At 39.7% G+C, this 14,240-nt stretch overlaps 1 protein-coding gene and 1 long non-coding RNA gene across 4 annotated transcripts in view; one reads left to right on the forward strand and one right to left on the reverse strand.

Moving 5' to 3' along the window:
- Nucleotides 1-10,974, forward strand: part of LOC139706185 (uncharacterized) — a 99,621-nt gene extending 88,647 nt beyond the window's left edge. The window contains exon 4 of the long non-coding RNA XR_011707829.1: nucleotides 9,602-10,974. This is a non-coding gene — a long non-coding RNA (uncharacterized lncRNA). The remainder of the gene's footprint in view (nucleotides 1-9,601) is intronic.
- The window catches only part of Grm1 (glutamate metabotropic receptor 1), a 380,075-nt gene that overhangs the window by 324,804 nt on the left and 41,031 nt on the right, over nucleotides 1-14,240 (reverse strand). The window lies entirely within an intron of this gene.

Consider the following 14,240-nt stretch of genomic DNA (forward strand, 5'->3'; position numbering starts at 1 on the left):
AGAGTTAACAAAGGGTTAGCCATTTTTAAAACCCAGTAGGTATCATTCACCTAAAGAGTAGAGCCTTACAAGTGAACTAAAAACAAGTGGGGCAAATGGAGACATGTCAGAATCAGAATTACTTAAAAGAGAATGGTCTCTGTTACTCTAAATTCCTTCTCTGAAAATTGATCAAGTTCTTTTCCCACTTATCTTTGAGGTATTTGTGTTTCTTCTGTCATCTTTTGTCATTTATTTATGTGGTAAAGATAGAAACCATTTGGCATCTCTATTCAATTATTCTCCTAGTTTCTCCCTTGTCTTTTAATTTTATTCATAATGTGTCTGCATATGCATTTTTATTTTCATTGTCATAGAGTTATATCAGACATCACCATTGTTAGCTCTTTCATTGCCTTAATATTTAGAAAATCATTTTCTGTCTAGAGATTAAACATGTACTTACATCTTCTTCCAATTTTAATGGTTTTTAAAATTATAAATATTTTTTAGACACTTAATGAAAGTCACGACTAAATGGAGAAACATAACATGCTTTTGTATGGGAAAAGTAGTTTTGCATAAACCTAGTAGTAATCCTAAGGATTTGTGTGCTAATCTAGAAATAATATGCATGGTAATATCATAAAATAGATGGATTATGATGGGTAGGTAGATCAATGATATAGGGTATAGGTAGGTAGCTAGATAGATAGTTAAATATAATCACAGGAAGTGAAACAAATGTCAAAATAAAGATTTTAATATTATAAGGAAGGATTCAATACAAAACAACATCAATAGGGAAGGTATGGATTTCATGTGTCCATAAATTCATCTGGACCATCTTCTATGTACCCAAGAGCCATATTGGGTGCTGGTAAGAGAAGAAAGTCTATAGAGTTTATAGGCTGGTGGGAACATCAGACCATAAAAGAATTAAACACATCCTAAAAGAGATGAGTAGGGTGCTAGTGGGGTATTCAAAAGATGGATGAACCTCTAATCAGGAAGACTTCTGTGAGAAAGGACTTGTAAGCCAAGATCTGAAGCGGAAGCTTAGCCAAGATCTGTCCTGGCTTATAGAAGAGCCTGGTGGACAGAACACTGCCTCTCCCTAGGCTGGATACAAAGAATACTAGCGTGTTTAGAGTAGGAAGGAGCCAGATCATGGAGTGCTCTGGTTCTATCAAAATTTGGACTTCATCTAAGGGCAGCAGGAAGAAACTGACATACGAAGCTTATAAGATAAAGTCATTATAAGATTTTACGATTGAAAATAGGTCAGAGAGGCAAGAAGTATGGGTGCCAGAAATAGCTAGAAGACTGTTGAAACGCTTCAGTAAAAGATGATTATGCTTGAAGTACTGATGATAAGGGTAAAGAAAATGGAAATTTTTGACAAATATTCATAGGTAGATTTGGTAGAACTTGGTGATTGCTCAGATTTTTGAGAGGTAAAAAGAGGAAAGAGTCCAAGATAACTAGTTAGACAGTGAGGGGAGAGGAAGTATTATATTGGATCCCTATTTCAAACTGAATGACAAAATATATTCCAGATAGGAAGAGAAGGTAAACGTTTAGTCAGATTTGCATTGCTGTGAACAAAAGACCTGACAAGAACAATCAGAGGAGGAAAAGTTTATTTTGGCTTATGGCTTCAGAAGTTCAGTCCGTGGTTGACAACTCAGAACCTCTGGGCCCCAGGTGAGAGATAACATCATGGTGGAAGGGTATGGCAGAAGGAAGGAGCCAGGACATGGCAGCCAGGAAGCAGGGAGAGAGTCCTGCTCACCAGGGACAAAATATAAACACAGAGTCTCACCCCCTGTGACCTACTTCCCCCAGTCACACCCTACCTGCCTCCGAAAAGTCTTTTTTTCCCTCCAATAAAAATAATTCTTATTTTGTTTCCACGGCATTTTGCATATATACTTTATATTGTTGATATTACAGTCTATCCTTTCAGGTTGTATTCCTATTTGATTGTTACCACTAAAGACTCATAAACATCTGGAAAGTGAACCTTCAGAGCTACCACTTAGCCCTGTTCCTCCTAGCTCCCACCACATCAAGTACACAGTACTTTATATACGCTCCAATGAATTAAATAACAAACAAAGGCACTAAATATAAGTTGAAATAAGTGCTTCTAGGTAAAAATCAGACATTTTCCCACTTAATTAACTCTCCAACAGCTCAAATTTTCCAAACCCCAACTTTTTGCTGTCTATGGACAGTTTCATGCCATTCACTTCTTTTTTTTTTATAAACTTCATCCTAAAAGAAATTAACATTCTTTGTCGATTCTTACCACTATGTCTTCTCAAGATTCTGTAAGTCTGTTTTTCTTCTCTTTTCAGATGTGAAAAGACCTCCAGCTATTACTAATTCAGTAGAGCAAGGTTACTCTTTCTGAATCAATGATAATCTGTAGCTCTTTGACATGACCCAGACCTCTCTATGTACTTCATATTTTATTTTTTAATGTTTTTCTCTCTTTAATTTTTTAAATCTTAATTTGAAACATTTTTAGACTTTCAGAAAATACAAAAAAAAAAAAAGTTCTGTATAGCTTTCTCCAGATCCCCAAATGTTAATATTTTTCCCTATCACCTGATCATTCTCCCTTACCCCACACTTTGCAGTCAAGTTAAAGCCGAGATGCTTTTTTGTCTCTTGGCACTTAAGTTACTCACAGGTTTTAAATGGCTTTGCCAAGGTGAACATTGTTCTACCTGGTCTTGAGCTGTCTATACTCAGGTGTGCAACTGCACTGATCCTATCCTTCACTACCAACAAGCTTGCTGATCTGTTCCCACCTTCCCTCGGGGCACTTAAGAAACATTTAGCTGTTCCTTCTCCACTGAGGATTATGGGAATCTCAGGTTGTGTGTGTGTGAAGTAGTATCAAGCTACATTTAGTCACACAGACAACAAGAGCTCTGTGAAATTGTTTTAGTCCTGTCTGCCTGGAAACATGTAGCCCCTACTTTATTGCTTCCAAGCCAGCCACAACTAAGAACATGGAAAGAGTGTCTTACTGCTTGTATTTCTACCTCTTCACCTCCCCTAGTCCCTCATCCTTCCTCTAAGCTTGTATCCTCTCTGCTCTTAGATCACCCCAGACTACTTAAGTGTCACAGTATTGACCCTGGGGAGCAGGATTGGGACCCCTTTCTCAGCAACCCTCAGCATCTAACACCACTGCTTAACTTGTAACTTCCCCTTCTCTCATGACTTAAGCCCTTCTAGACGCTGAAGCAAAGAATTGGCTCCCCTTAGACCACGTGTAATTCTAGGTCTTAGGAGCCCCTGGGAACCTAGGCATTGGAAACACAAAAGTTAAGATTTGTTTTCTTTGTTTTTCTGTTATATTATATCATGACCTCCTTGAGGTATTAAAGGCAGAAGTTCAGATATCCAAAAGAGGAAAAGAGAGAGAAGTAATTAGTCACATATCACCTACATAATCGTATGTATATAATTCTGATATTAGCATTGTCTAAAATGGTGGATAAACCTATTTACTACATTAGCCTCATCTACCCAGTAAAAAGTAAAATTGCCATTCCCAGTGAAAATTATAATGCTGCCTCTGACTAATAATTTCTTGAAGATATGGTGATTCTTTTTTTATTTGTTCTAATTAGTTTTACATGACAGCAGAATGCATTTCAAATCATTGTACACAAATGAAGTACAACTTTCATTTCTCTGGTTGTACATGATGCAGTCTGGGCACTTAAGAAACATACATGTACAGACATTATCAAATGTCTGTCTCATTCTACCGTCCTTCCCACCCCCAGTCCCCCTCCCCTACCCTCATTTCCCTCTGCCCAATCTGAAGTTCTTCCATTCTTCCCTTACCCGCTGCCCCCATCTGAGATTTCATTACACTCCTGTCAGAAAGGCAGTTATCAGGAATACAAGTAACAACAAGTGTTGATGAGGATGTGGGGAAGAAGCTACACTCATTCATTGCTGGTAGGACTGCAAATTGGTACAATCACTCTGGAAAATAGTATGGAGATTCCTCAGAAAACTTGGAATGGAACCACCATTTGACCCAGCTATAACACTCCTTGGTCTATACCCAAAGGACTTAAAATTAGCCTACCACAGGACACAGCCACATCAATGTTTATAGCAGCTCAATTCACAATAGCTGAACTGTGCAACCAACATAGATGCCCTTCAACAGATGAATGGATAAAGAAACTGTGATATATATGCACAATAGAATGTTACTCAGCCTTAAAGAAGAATAAAATTATGGCATTTGCAGGCAAATGGATGGAGTTGGAAAATATTATGCTAAGCGAATAAGCCAATCACAAAACCAAAGGCCAAATGTTTTCTCCACTAAGTGGATGCTGATATGGTGATTCTTTGAGTCATCACAATCACATGTTTTTCTGTGTTACTTGTATTAGCCCGTCAGTGCCCAGCTCTCTTTACAATTATGCATTGGCACTAGGGCAAATACCTGATGAAGACTCTGAAAGTCTCCCAAACCCTCTTTCATGGTAAAGAAGGAGAACAAGAAATGGTGCAATCAGGCATCTTTTAGACCCTTAACTACCTCTAACTAACCCACGGCTTCAAAGAGATGTGTGGTGTGTGCTGCAGCAGAGGATGGAGAACATCCCAGCTGGTGGGTCTCGCACAACTCTCAGCATTGAAGGACATCAGCCTGTGTGGAAATCAGTGATTTGAATCATGAGCTTTCTGACTCTCACATGGCTGCATTTTCACTGAGAACTTCCTGTGCCAAGGTGCATGCAGGTCAAAATGGCCCATTGCTATGGTAATGCCAGCTGAGGAAACTCTGTGTACAAAGGCACAGAATTATATCAGACAGGAACTGGAGCTCAGGCACTAGCTCCCAGGGATAGAAAATTCTGAGCATAACAAGATGACCCTAATGTCTCTCCAGTCCTGCATCCCTCAGATTGTCTGTTTTGCTGAAACTTTCCCACAAATAACCTTTTGATGAAAGCTAAATAATAAACGTTCTGAGCTAGCTCTGGTGTCAGTCAAACTCCTTTGGAGGTTGGCTACCCATCTGGCCCCACTTTTTCTCTTTATGTGTATCTGTTTTTCTTTTCTTCATCCTCCATTTCCCCTTGTACAGTTTCTTTCCCTGAATTGAGGACCATGGCTAAGATATGGGAGGGCTGTGGCAAGCTTGGTGTTCATTTCTGATGATCTATGAGTGACCTATGCTACATATCTGTTGAGAAGACAGACTGTTTTATTGACTCTTCGGGAAGAAAGAGCTCTTTTACTTGCTGTTCTATAGTATGAAAGGGGAGACTAAAATACCTTATTTTTCTCTCCTAGAGTTAAAGGAAAGATGTATCTATTATCTTTTTGATGGTTGAGACAAGGTAAATTTTTAATAATGGAATTGTTTCTCAGAAAGAGTCCATAATTTAAAAAACAAACTCAAAAGCTATTCTCCAGCAATCTTCTCCAATCCAGAAGATAAATTTTGGTTCTTCAGGAGAAGTTGCTGTGTTTTTCTTTCTTCTCTTCCAGGTGGTTTCCTACCCCCATGCACTACTGCAAAGTTCCATATGTCACATATCCAAGGCACTGGGTGGAGTTATGCTTTTAAATTAAAAGATACCTGCATAATGGCACATGGCTCAACCTGAGTTCTAGCACATAAGTTTTGCAGCAAATGATTCTGCATAACAACAATGATAATGGCAGTAGTTTTATGTTCCTAAAAATCATGAGACATGCTCTATGAAACAAAATAAAGGATTGGATGGTTAAATTGCTCTAACCACATGGTTTTTCTAAGTTCTTCCTGAAATGTTTAAATACTTTAATCATCCTGTAGCTAATAATAAAGGAAATTTTGCATGTGGTTCATCCAAGTACATTAAATCTAGGGGTAATGTAAATCTTTCTTTACCTCTACATTTTGTGCCAATGGAATGGCGATAAATAAATTTCCTTCATTTTCTTTAACATGTCTGTCCCAGCATTTTAGGGCTACCAACCATTCCCAGTAGACATTGGCCCAGCCAATGCATACAAAAGTGACAGTCTTAGTTAGCACGTGTGCTGAACAGCCAAAATCTTTCTTTCTTTTAACGACATATTTCCACAGCTGCTATCTTGAAAGTGAGTTATTCATCTTGAGGTCTTTCAGACTGCCACTAAAAACAACACATGAAGCAAACAGTTCAGACTCACAGGAAAAGAACTGAGCAACAAAAAATCCTGTTTTTCATCTTCCATCACACCAGCAGATCCCAATCTGAATAATAATGCAGATGCTTTAGATGTGATGCTGCACTCAACACCAGGAAACATTCCCAACCTGGGTACAATTTTTGCTGACAATGACTGCTCCTCTCCTAATACAAAGAAAAAGAGGAAATCTTTTCTCTACTAATGTTCATTTGCTTATAGTTTGGTCCATGTGTCAACTAAATCAGCATCTGCTTTGTCAAAGGAATTGAAGCACAATGCAGTCCACAATTTAGTATGCAACACCTCTGCCAGGCTGTCTACGTGCTGGTCTCTCTTCTCAGTAGAGTGTGTGCTCTGGTTCAGCTGCTCCTCCAGTTCATCTGAGGTACTCAAAGCACAGCCAGCTTAGAGTTGGCTCTGCCTTACCTTGACCTCTTGGACCAATTCTTTCCACCAACATGAAGTCGAGAGTGGTCCCTAAGCCGAGACCAGAGCCTGATTTGTGAACAGACAAACAATAAATACTGTGGAAATAAACAATTAGCTAGGTAATGTAAACTGCATTTCTGAAAGTAAGGGAAGTTCTTCTGAGTCGCCTGGTAATTTAAGGTGAGTAGGATTCTCTTCCCTGCTTCACTATGTAGTCATAAAATTAATTATCTGATTTTTATAAGCAGTAATAATTGGCTATTATTTTTAGCCCTTCCAAAATGCAATGGAGCTGGGTATGGTGGTACACACCTATAATCCCAGCAGCTGGGGAGGCTGAGGCAGGAGGATCACCGTTTCAAAACCAGCCTCAGCAACTTAGCAAGACCCTACGCAAGTCAGGGAGACCTAGTCTCTAAATAAAATACAAAAAAAGGCTGGGGATGTGGCTCAGTGGTTGATTGCCCAGGGTTTAATCCCAGGTATCAAAAAGAAACTAGTGGAAATCTACTGACATCTTCTACATTAAATCCCAATATGGCTTTTTCTACTGTACCACTCTGCATTTTTGTTGTTGTTGCTGTTGTTGTTTTGGTACCAGGGATTGAACTCAGGGACACCCGACCACTGAGCCACATCCTCAGCCCTATTTTGTATTTTATTTAGAGACAGGGTCTCACTGAGTTGCTTAGCACCTCACTTTTGTTAAGGCTGGCTTTGAACTCACGATCCTCCTACACCAGCCTCCTGACCTGTTGGGATTATAGGCATGTGCCACCATGCCTGGCCACTCTGCTTCTTAATGTGTCTTTCTGCTGAAAATGTCTGTCGCCTTAGTGCTGAATTGGAGATGGGGAAAGGAACGCAGGAAAGAACGCAGTGTGGAGAGGGAAGCAAATAAGGACAGTGTTTTTGTCAGCTTTTTTGTTACTTTGACCAAAAGACTTGACAAGAGCAATGAGAGGAGGAAAAGTTTATTTAGGGGCTCATGGTTTCAGAGGTCTCAGTCCACAAAAAGCCAAGTCCGTTCCTTGGAGCTCAAAATTTGGCACCATATCATGGTGGAAAAGTGTGGTAGAGGGAGGCAGCTGGGAACATGGTGCCCAAAAGCAGAGAGAAAGCTCTCCCTACCAGGACAAAATACATACCCCAAAGCCATGCTCCCAATGACCCACCTCCTCCAGCCACACTCTATCTGCTTTCAGTTACCACTTGGTTAATCCCTATCAGAGAATTAATTCACTGATTGGGTAAAGGCTCTCATAACCCAATCATTCTCCTCTAAATCTTCTTGCATTGTCTCACACATGAGGTTTTTGAGGGGCACCTCATGTATAAACTCTAACAAACAGCCACTGAAACACAGCAGCAAGGACTGGGGCCCATCAAGGTAAAGCTGAAATATTCTGCTGTACTCTTCCACCTCCTCCACCCCCAAATAAGATATGGAAGGAATGTTGGCTGCCTCTGTCTGTGCATGCCTGAGCAGTGGTGACGGGGATAATCCATATTAATATTTGAGCCACCATTCTCAGTAGTCTTCAAGGCTAGTTATTGGAAAACAGGACCCCATTTTTCTATGTATCAGGTCATACATAGTCTCAGTCACAAAACCCACAACAAACTAAATTATAATTAAAAAATGGCAAGTTAATGTTTTCTTTTTATCAAATACCAACAGAAGGGCAATTGTTAAGTATGACAAACTCAGAACAACACCAACAGTACAATCAGCAAAGATCCTGTTTTGAAGTTTGTGGTGATCCCAATAATCCCAGCAAGGAGTTATAATAAAGGAGGGGGGGGTATTGGTAGGGACAACATATATGGGGTGGCCCCATACTTCTTCACAGAATATTGACAGAGTTCTCAGTAAGCCTTGAAATATACCAGTTTCAGTTTTGCCATCAAAATTTTATAATTTTAGTAAATAACCACTAAGCATCTTAGAGTTATAAACTTAAAAATGAGAGTATGGTCAAACATCATTAGCAATGGATATGTGACCTAAGAAAGGGATTGTTAAGCCCTTTTGTCCTTGTGCAAACATCATAGAGTGTACTTACACAACCTGAATGGTCTAGGTTGATCATTTGACTTGGCCTCTTGATGCAATCGAGAAAAGCAGTGAACACAACATTTATGAGGTTGCTGCTGGAGTAATTTGGCATAGTTTTATCTTAAACTTTGAAAATTTTTATAAGTAGATGGGGTACACTAAAATAATGATAAAAAGTTATGGTATAGTAAATATATAAACCAGTAACACCATCACTTATTATCATTAAGTATTATATACCATATATAATTGTGGAGTGCTGTGTTTTTATACAGCTGACAGTGCAGTAGGACTACTCACATCAGCAGACCACAAGCACAGGAGTAATACATTGCACAGCAACATCACTAGGCCTATCATATCTCTCAGCAATAGGAATTCTATGGGACCCCCATTGTACAGGTGGTCCCTAGTTCATCTAAATGTTGTTATATGGGGCATTGCTGAGCCATTCGTGAACTGTGCTGGACTAAAACGATGTTGAAACCATTAGGCAGGAAAGCCTGGTATTGGGAACTCCCAACAGCAAACCTGCTGGTATGAGAACGCTTGGTTCATGTGGCTTCCTACCCAGCTCCATCACAAGTTCAGTACAGGATGGCAGATGAGGTGAACTGCTAGAGCCCCACAACCTCTCTGAGATGGGTGTGGCTTGCCAAAATGCCAATCAACTTGTTTACAGCAAGACCCTTGCCATACCAGAAACAAGCACCAAGCAAGCACCAAACCAAATCTCCTCCCAACTTTATCCCTGCCTTTGATGTATTCCCCCTTAAATAAAGAATCAGGGCCATTTTTCAGTTGTTCATTTCCAGCTCCTATTAGAACTGAAAGACCTATCAAGCGCTCCCCTTTTTATATCTAATTTCTGGATCTGTTTCTATTTCTTACTAATTATTTCAACTTTTTATTTCTCAGGTGGCTCAACTTGCTGAGCAATAACCTACCCTGGCGGGATGCTGATCACCCCAAAAGAGGGCATGACTATGCATGGAACTCTGTGTACCATTGGCAGGTACAGAGAAAAGACCTGCATATTTGGAGGAATCACTGAACCCTGGAGGAGACAAGAAGTGGCCTGGCTTTCCACTGGGGACCTCTCCTCACCTGAAAGGACCAAAGCAGAAAAGAACCCCTGTTTGTCTAGGAAGAATGACTAGTGTCAGTCTCTCACTGAGTCTTCACCCTTCCACCCTCCTCACATCTGTCCAAGGTCATTCTGAGAGGGCAGAAAAATCAGAACCTGGATTCCTACAGAGAAGGGCAAAGGAAAGATAAAGGAAGGACCTGTTGGACACACTGCTCAAAAATTATATAAACAGGCCTAGCAGAAGCCTCTGGTGAGCAGAGAGGTGGGGGTGAACACACCTGGCCCAGAGTTTGGCTGTTCAGAGGGGTATCTTTTACTAATTTGCACAGATGTTCTCTGGCAAGAGACAGCTTCTCTGTCGGATCCCACTCCGAACTCCAACATTTGTGCACAACTGACCATCCAGTATCTCCTCCCCAATATTAAAATGGCATCTCAAATATTACACCACCTAAATGAGGCATCTCAACCTCCACACTTTGCTCCACCAGAAGGCTTCATCATTCCAGTTGCTCGTGGCAAAATCCTTGGAACTGCCTTTGAGTCTTCTTTCTTCCACTCACATCAAAATTATAAGGAAGTCCCCAGGCTATATCTTTAAAATATACCCAGACTCCATCCAGCAACTTTTTACCAACTCCACTGCCACCACCCTGATCCAGGCCACTGTCCTAGCTGGAGTATCAGTATAAGCTTCTAATTAGTTTCTTTTCATCTTCCTTTGCCTCTGTAACTTATTTTCAAAACCATTACCAAAATGAGACTTTAAAGGTATGAATCAAACCCCCAAGATCCCCTGTTCATCCAGTGTTTAAAAGCAAAGCCTACTGATGGCCTCCAAAGCTCTAGATGGGCTGTCCTCTGGTTCTTCTCTGACCCCATCCCTTTCTACTTTCCTCCTCATTCATTTGATACCAGGAAAAAAATGACTTTCTTGATGTTGGTCTCTGGGTCTCTGGGCCGGTCTCTGGGCTCCAAAAACATATCTGCATGACTGATTATCTCATGGTTGTATGTTTAATTGTTGAAGTCCTCATTCCCACTACCTGTGAATGTGAACTTATTTGGAAATAGTGTCTATTTAAATGTGATCGAGTTAAGATGAAGTTTTTAGGGTGGACCTTAATCCAATATTACTGGGATCCTTATAAAATGAGAGGTGGACACATACAGAAGCCATGTGAAGGGACAGCGGTAGAGACTGGAGCAATGCAGATGCAAGTTGAGGAGCACCAAAGACTGCCAGCCACCACCAGGAGCTCCAAAGAAGCAGGGAAGGATTCTTTCCTGGATTTAGGTGGGCATACAGCCCTGCCAACAGCTCGACTTAGGACTTCATACCTCCAGAACTGTGAGAAACTTAAGTTTCCATTGTTTCAGTCCATTCCGTTTGTGGTCCTTTGTATGGCAGCCCTAGGAAACGAATCCACCCACTCATCTTCATTTCTTCCTGCAGATGTAACCTTCTCAATGCAGCCTAGCTTCACCACTTTATTTAAAATGCAGCTCACTCTGGGCGTGTCTCCATTGCCATGATCCTGCTCTGTGGTTTCGTACCATGGAGCTTCTACAACAGCATATAATTCAGTTATTTATTATCTTCTAGTAGGATATCAGCTCTCTGAGGACAGAGAATTTTGCTCACTGATGAATTCCCAGAGCAGAGCACAGTGCCTGGCACATAGTAGATGATCAATCAATGTTTATCACATAAAGGAGAAATTGTTGTACCTCCTCTATTTTTGAGTCCAGCACTGGGCTTTCTTCTAACAGTGAACTATGCTGTGGGATCGCTTTGCTAATCAAGGGAATAAGGTGTCATTTTTTTTCTGGAGCATGTCAAATATCTCCTTGTTATTTGCAAGTGGCTAATATCTCACACTTTTTCCCTACAGAATACTATCAGGAAGCCATCAGAACACTAGATAAATGCAGCCCAGTTTGAGGATATATGATTATATTGTTTCATTAGTACAGTATATGAACTCTGGAAAATACTTATTTAAATGATAAAAGGCAAAATAATATAGGGTATAAATAGAAAGAAAATTATAGTTTCTATGAATTAAAATGCTCTAATTTAGCAACATAACTCTATTTCCCTAAGCTTCCACAACATTGATTATGTGTAATTTGGGCAGGTAGTTAGGACCTCTCTACTTGTCACAAAACCATGATTTAAGGTTATTAAACTGTTATGTGAACATAATATAAGCCTTGCCTGTGGGATATTTGTGTCAGGTTTGTTACTGTCAACTATTCGATAAAAACTATTGTTACTTATAAAAGAGAGAAGTTCAAGTAATTACAGCTGAAAGCAAAAAGAACTAAAGTGATTTAAGAATAGAACTTGTTAGGCCATATTATCTTTATACCAACACCTATAATCATACTATTTACTAATAAATAAACCTACCAGTAAGTGGGTAGCTCTACTCAAGCCAAAGATAAGCACAATAGTAACCATAGGTGAAATTCTCAGGCATTGTACCATGACTGACTGATTCATTCATTAAAAAGCTTCCAGGGCTTGGTCTATACCTAAAGACTTAAAAACAGCAACCACTTCAGAGTTTATAACAGCACAATTCACAATTGCTAAACTGTGGAAGCAGGCTTGATGCCCTTCAACAGATGAATAAATAAAGAAACTGTAGTACATATATACAATGGAATATTACTCAGCATTAAAGGAAAATAAAATTATGGCATTTGAAGGTAAGTAAATGGAGTTGGAGAATATCATGCTAGGCGAAATAAGCCAATCTCAAAAATCCAGGGACCAAATGTTTTCTCTGATAAGTGGATACTAATCCTTATTGGGGGGGGGGGGTGGTGCATGGGACAAGTGGAGAAACATTGGATAGGGCAAAGGGGAGGGGAGAGGGAGCAAAGGGATAGGAAAGACAGTGGAATGAGACAGACATCATTACCCTAGGTAAATGTATGATTGCCCAAATGGTGTGACTCTACTTCATGTACAACCAGTCAAATGAAAAATTCTGCCCCATTTGTGTACAATAAATCCAAGAACTTTCTACTGTTGTGTATAACTGATTAGAATAAATAAAAAAATAATAAAAGCTTCCAGGGATTGAGGATGCAGCTCAGTGGTAAAGCACTTGATTAGCATGTGTGAGGACCAGAGTTCAGGGAGAATAAAACAGCTTTCAAGACTCTGAGTAGAGTTTAACCTAAGTAAACAGTAGTAGCCCTGAATTCAAGGAATTCTGATAACCCTACACACACTCAGGCATCTCTAGGGACCGAGAGGCAAGTGAGTGTGTTAACCACAAACTGCAAGCCTTCTCTCTCTCTTCCTAAATTCCCCTTAAGATAATGCAGGTCACTAACAGGCTGCTAGGCAAACCACAGAAATGCTACTCCTCTAGCCTTTATCAGATAAAGACTGTGCAGTCTTGCCCCTGCTACTCTATGCCCACTGGGGGGGGGGGGACAAGAGGGCTGGGAGGTGATCTGGCCTTGACATCTGTCACCCCATGAATATTCAGTAAGTACACTCTCTCAAGATAATGACTTCCTAGGGAGAGCAGAATTTTCGTCTTTTTATCCCAGCACCTCTTTGAAACTTCAAAGGAAAGTTCCTCCCCAAATCTTGCAATCCTATAGTGACAAAACAGCCATGCACAATCCTGATTCTATATAGTTCAGTTCATGGATTATAGAACTATCAACTTATTGATATCACTTAACATGAATATTTCACAATAATAGCCATATTTCTTTCCTCTCCATATGTGGCTATCTCTATATAAGCTTGACTGGATTTCATGATGGTTACTTTTGTGATCCACATATGTTTTGTTTTGTTTTCTCAAAAATCAATTCCAGAATGTCATTGTTCCAGGTGCAAACACACAAGATTTTTTCCATTGTAGTTATTTCTCCCATCGTCTTCCCAGATGCTGCATAACATTCTTATAATCATTTAAAATTATTCCTTATAATGCTTCTAAGATTTTTGCTTGTTCCCCTTACCATCATCAACAGTTTTTCAGACAAAAAAATCTATAATTACTACCAGATGTCATGTTTTGATCATATTTGATAGATTATAACCTATAATTTTATAATGATTAGTCATTACATTTTTATTTTGCTTTAAAGTTTCCAAAGTATATTCATATCCACTGTTCCCTTTGCTCTCATTATATAAATAAGCCAAGTATTAGCCCTGCACTACAGATGAAAAGTAAAGTGGTCCATTTGCATAGTTAATAGGTAGTGGAGTTTTTTGACCCTTTCCTCAGTTCCACATTTGTTCATGCCATGCCTTAGTTAAATGTCATATAGGAAAGGATACTTTAAAATGCTCCCTTCTAACCCTTCAGAATGTTCTAACCCACATTGGAGATGTCTGTCGTCTTAAGATTTAATGCTGAACACCCTTTCCAGGCATCAAGCTCAACAAACACAGTGTTCAGCATGCTGGTCATTTTGTCCTCT

Source organism: Marmota flaviventris, chromosome 6, assembly GCF_047511675.1.
Source record: "Marmota flaviventris isolate mMarFla1 chromosome 6, mMarFla1.hap1, whole genome shotgun sequence".
Classification (NCBI taxonomy): Eukaryota; Metazoa; Chordata; class Mammalia; order Rodentia; family Sciuridae; genus Marmota; species Marmota flaviventris.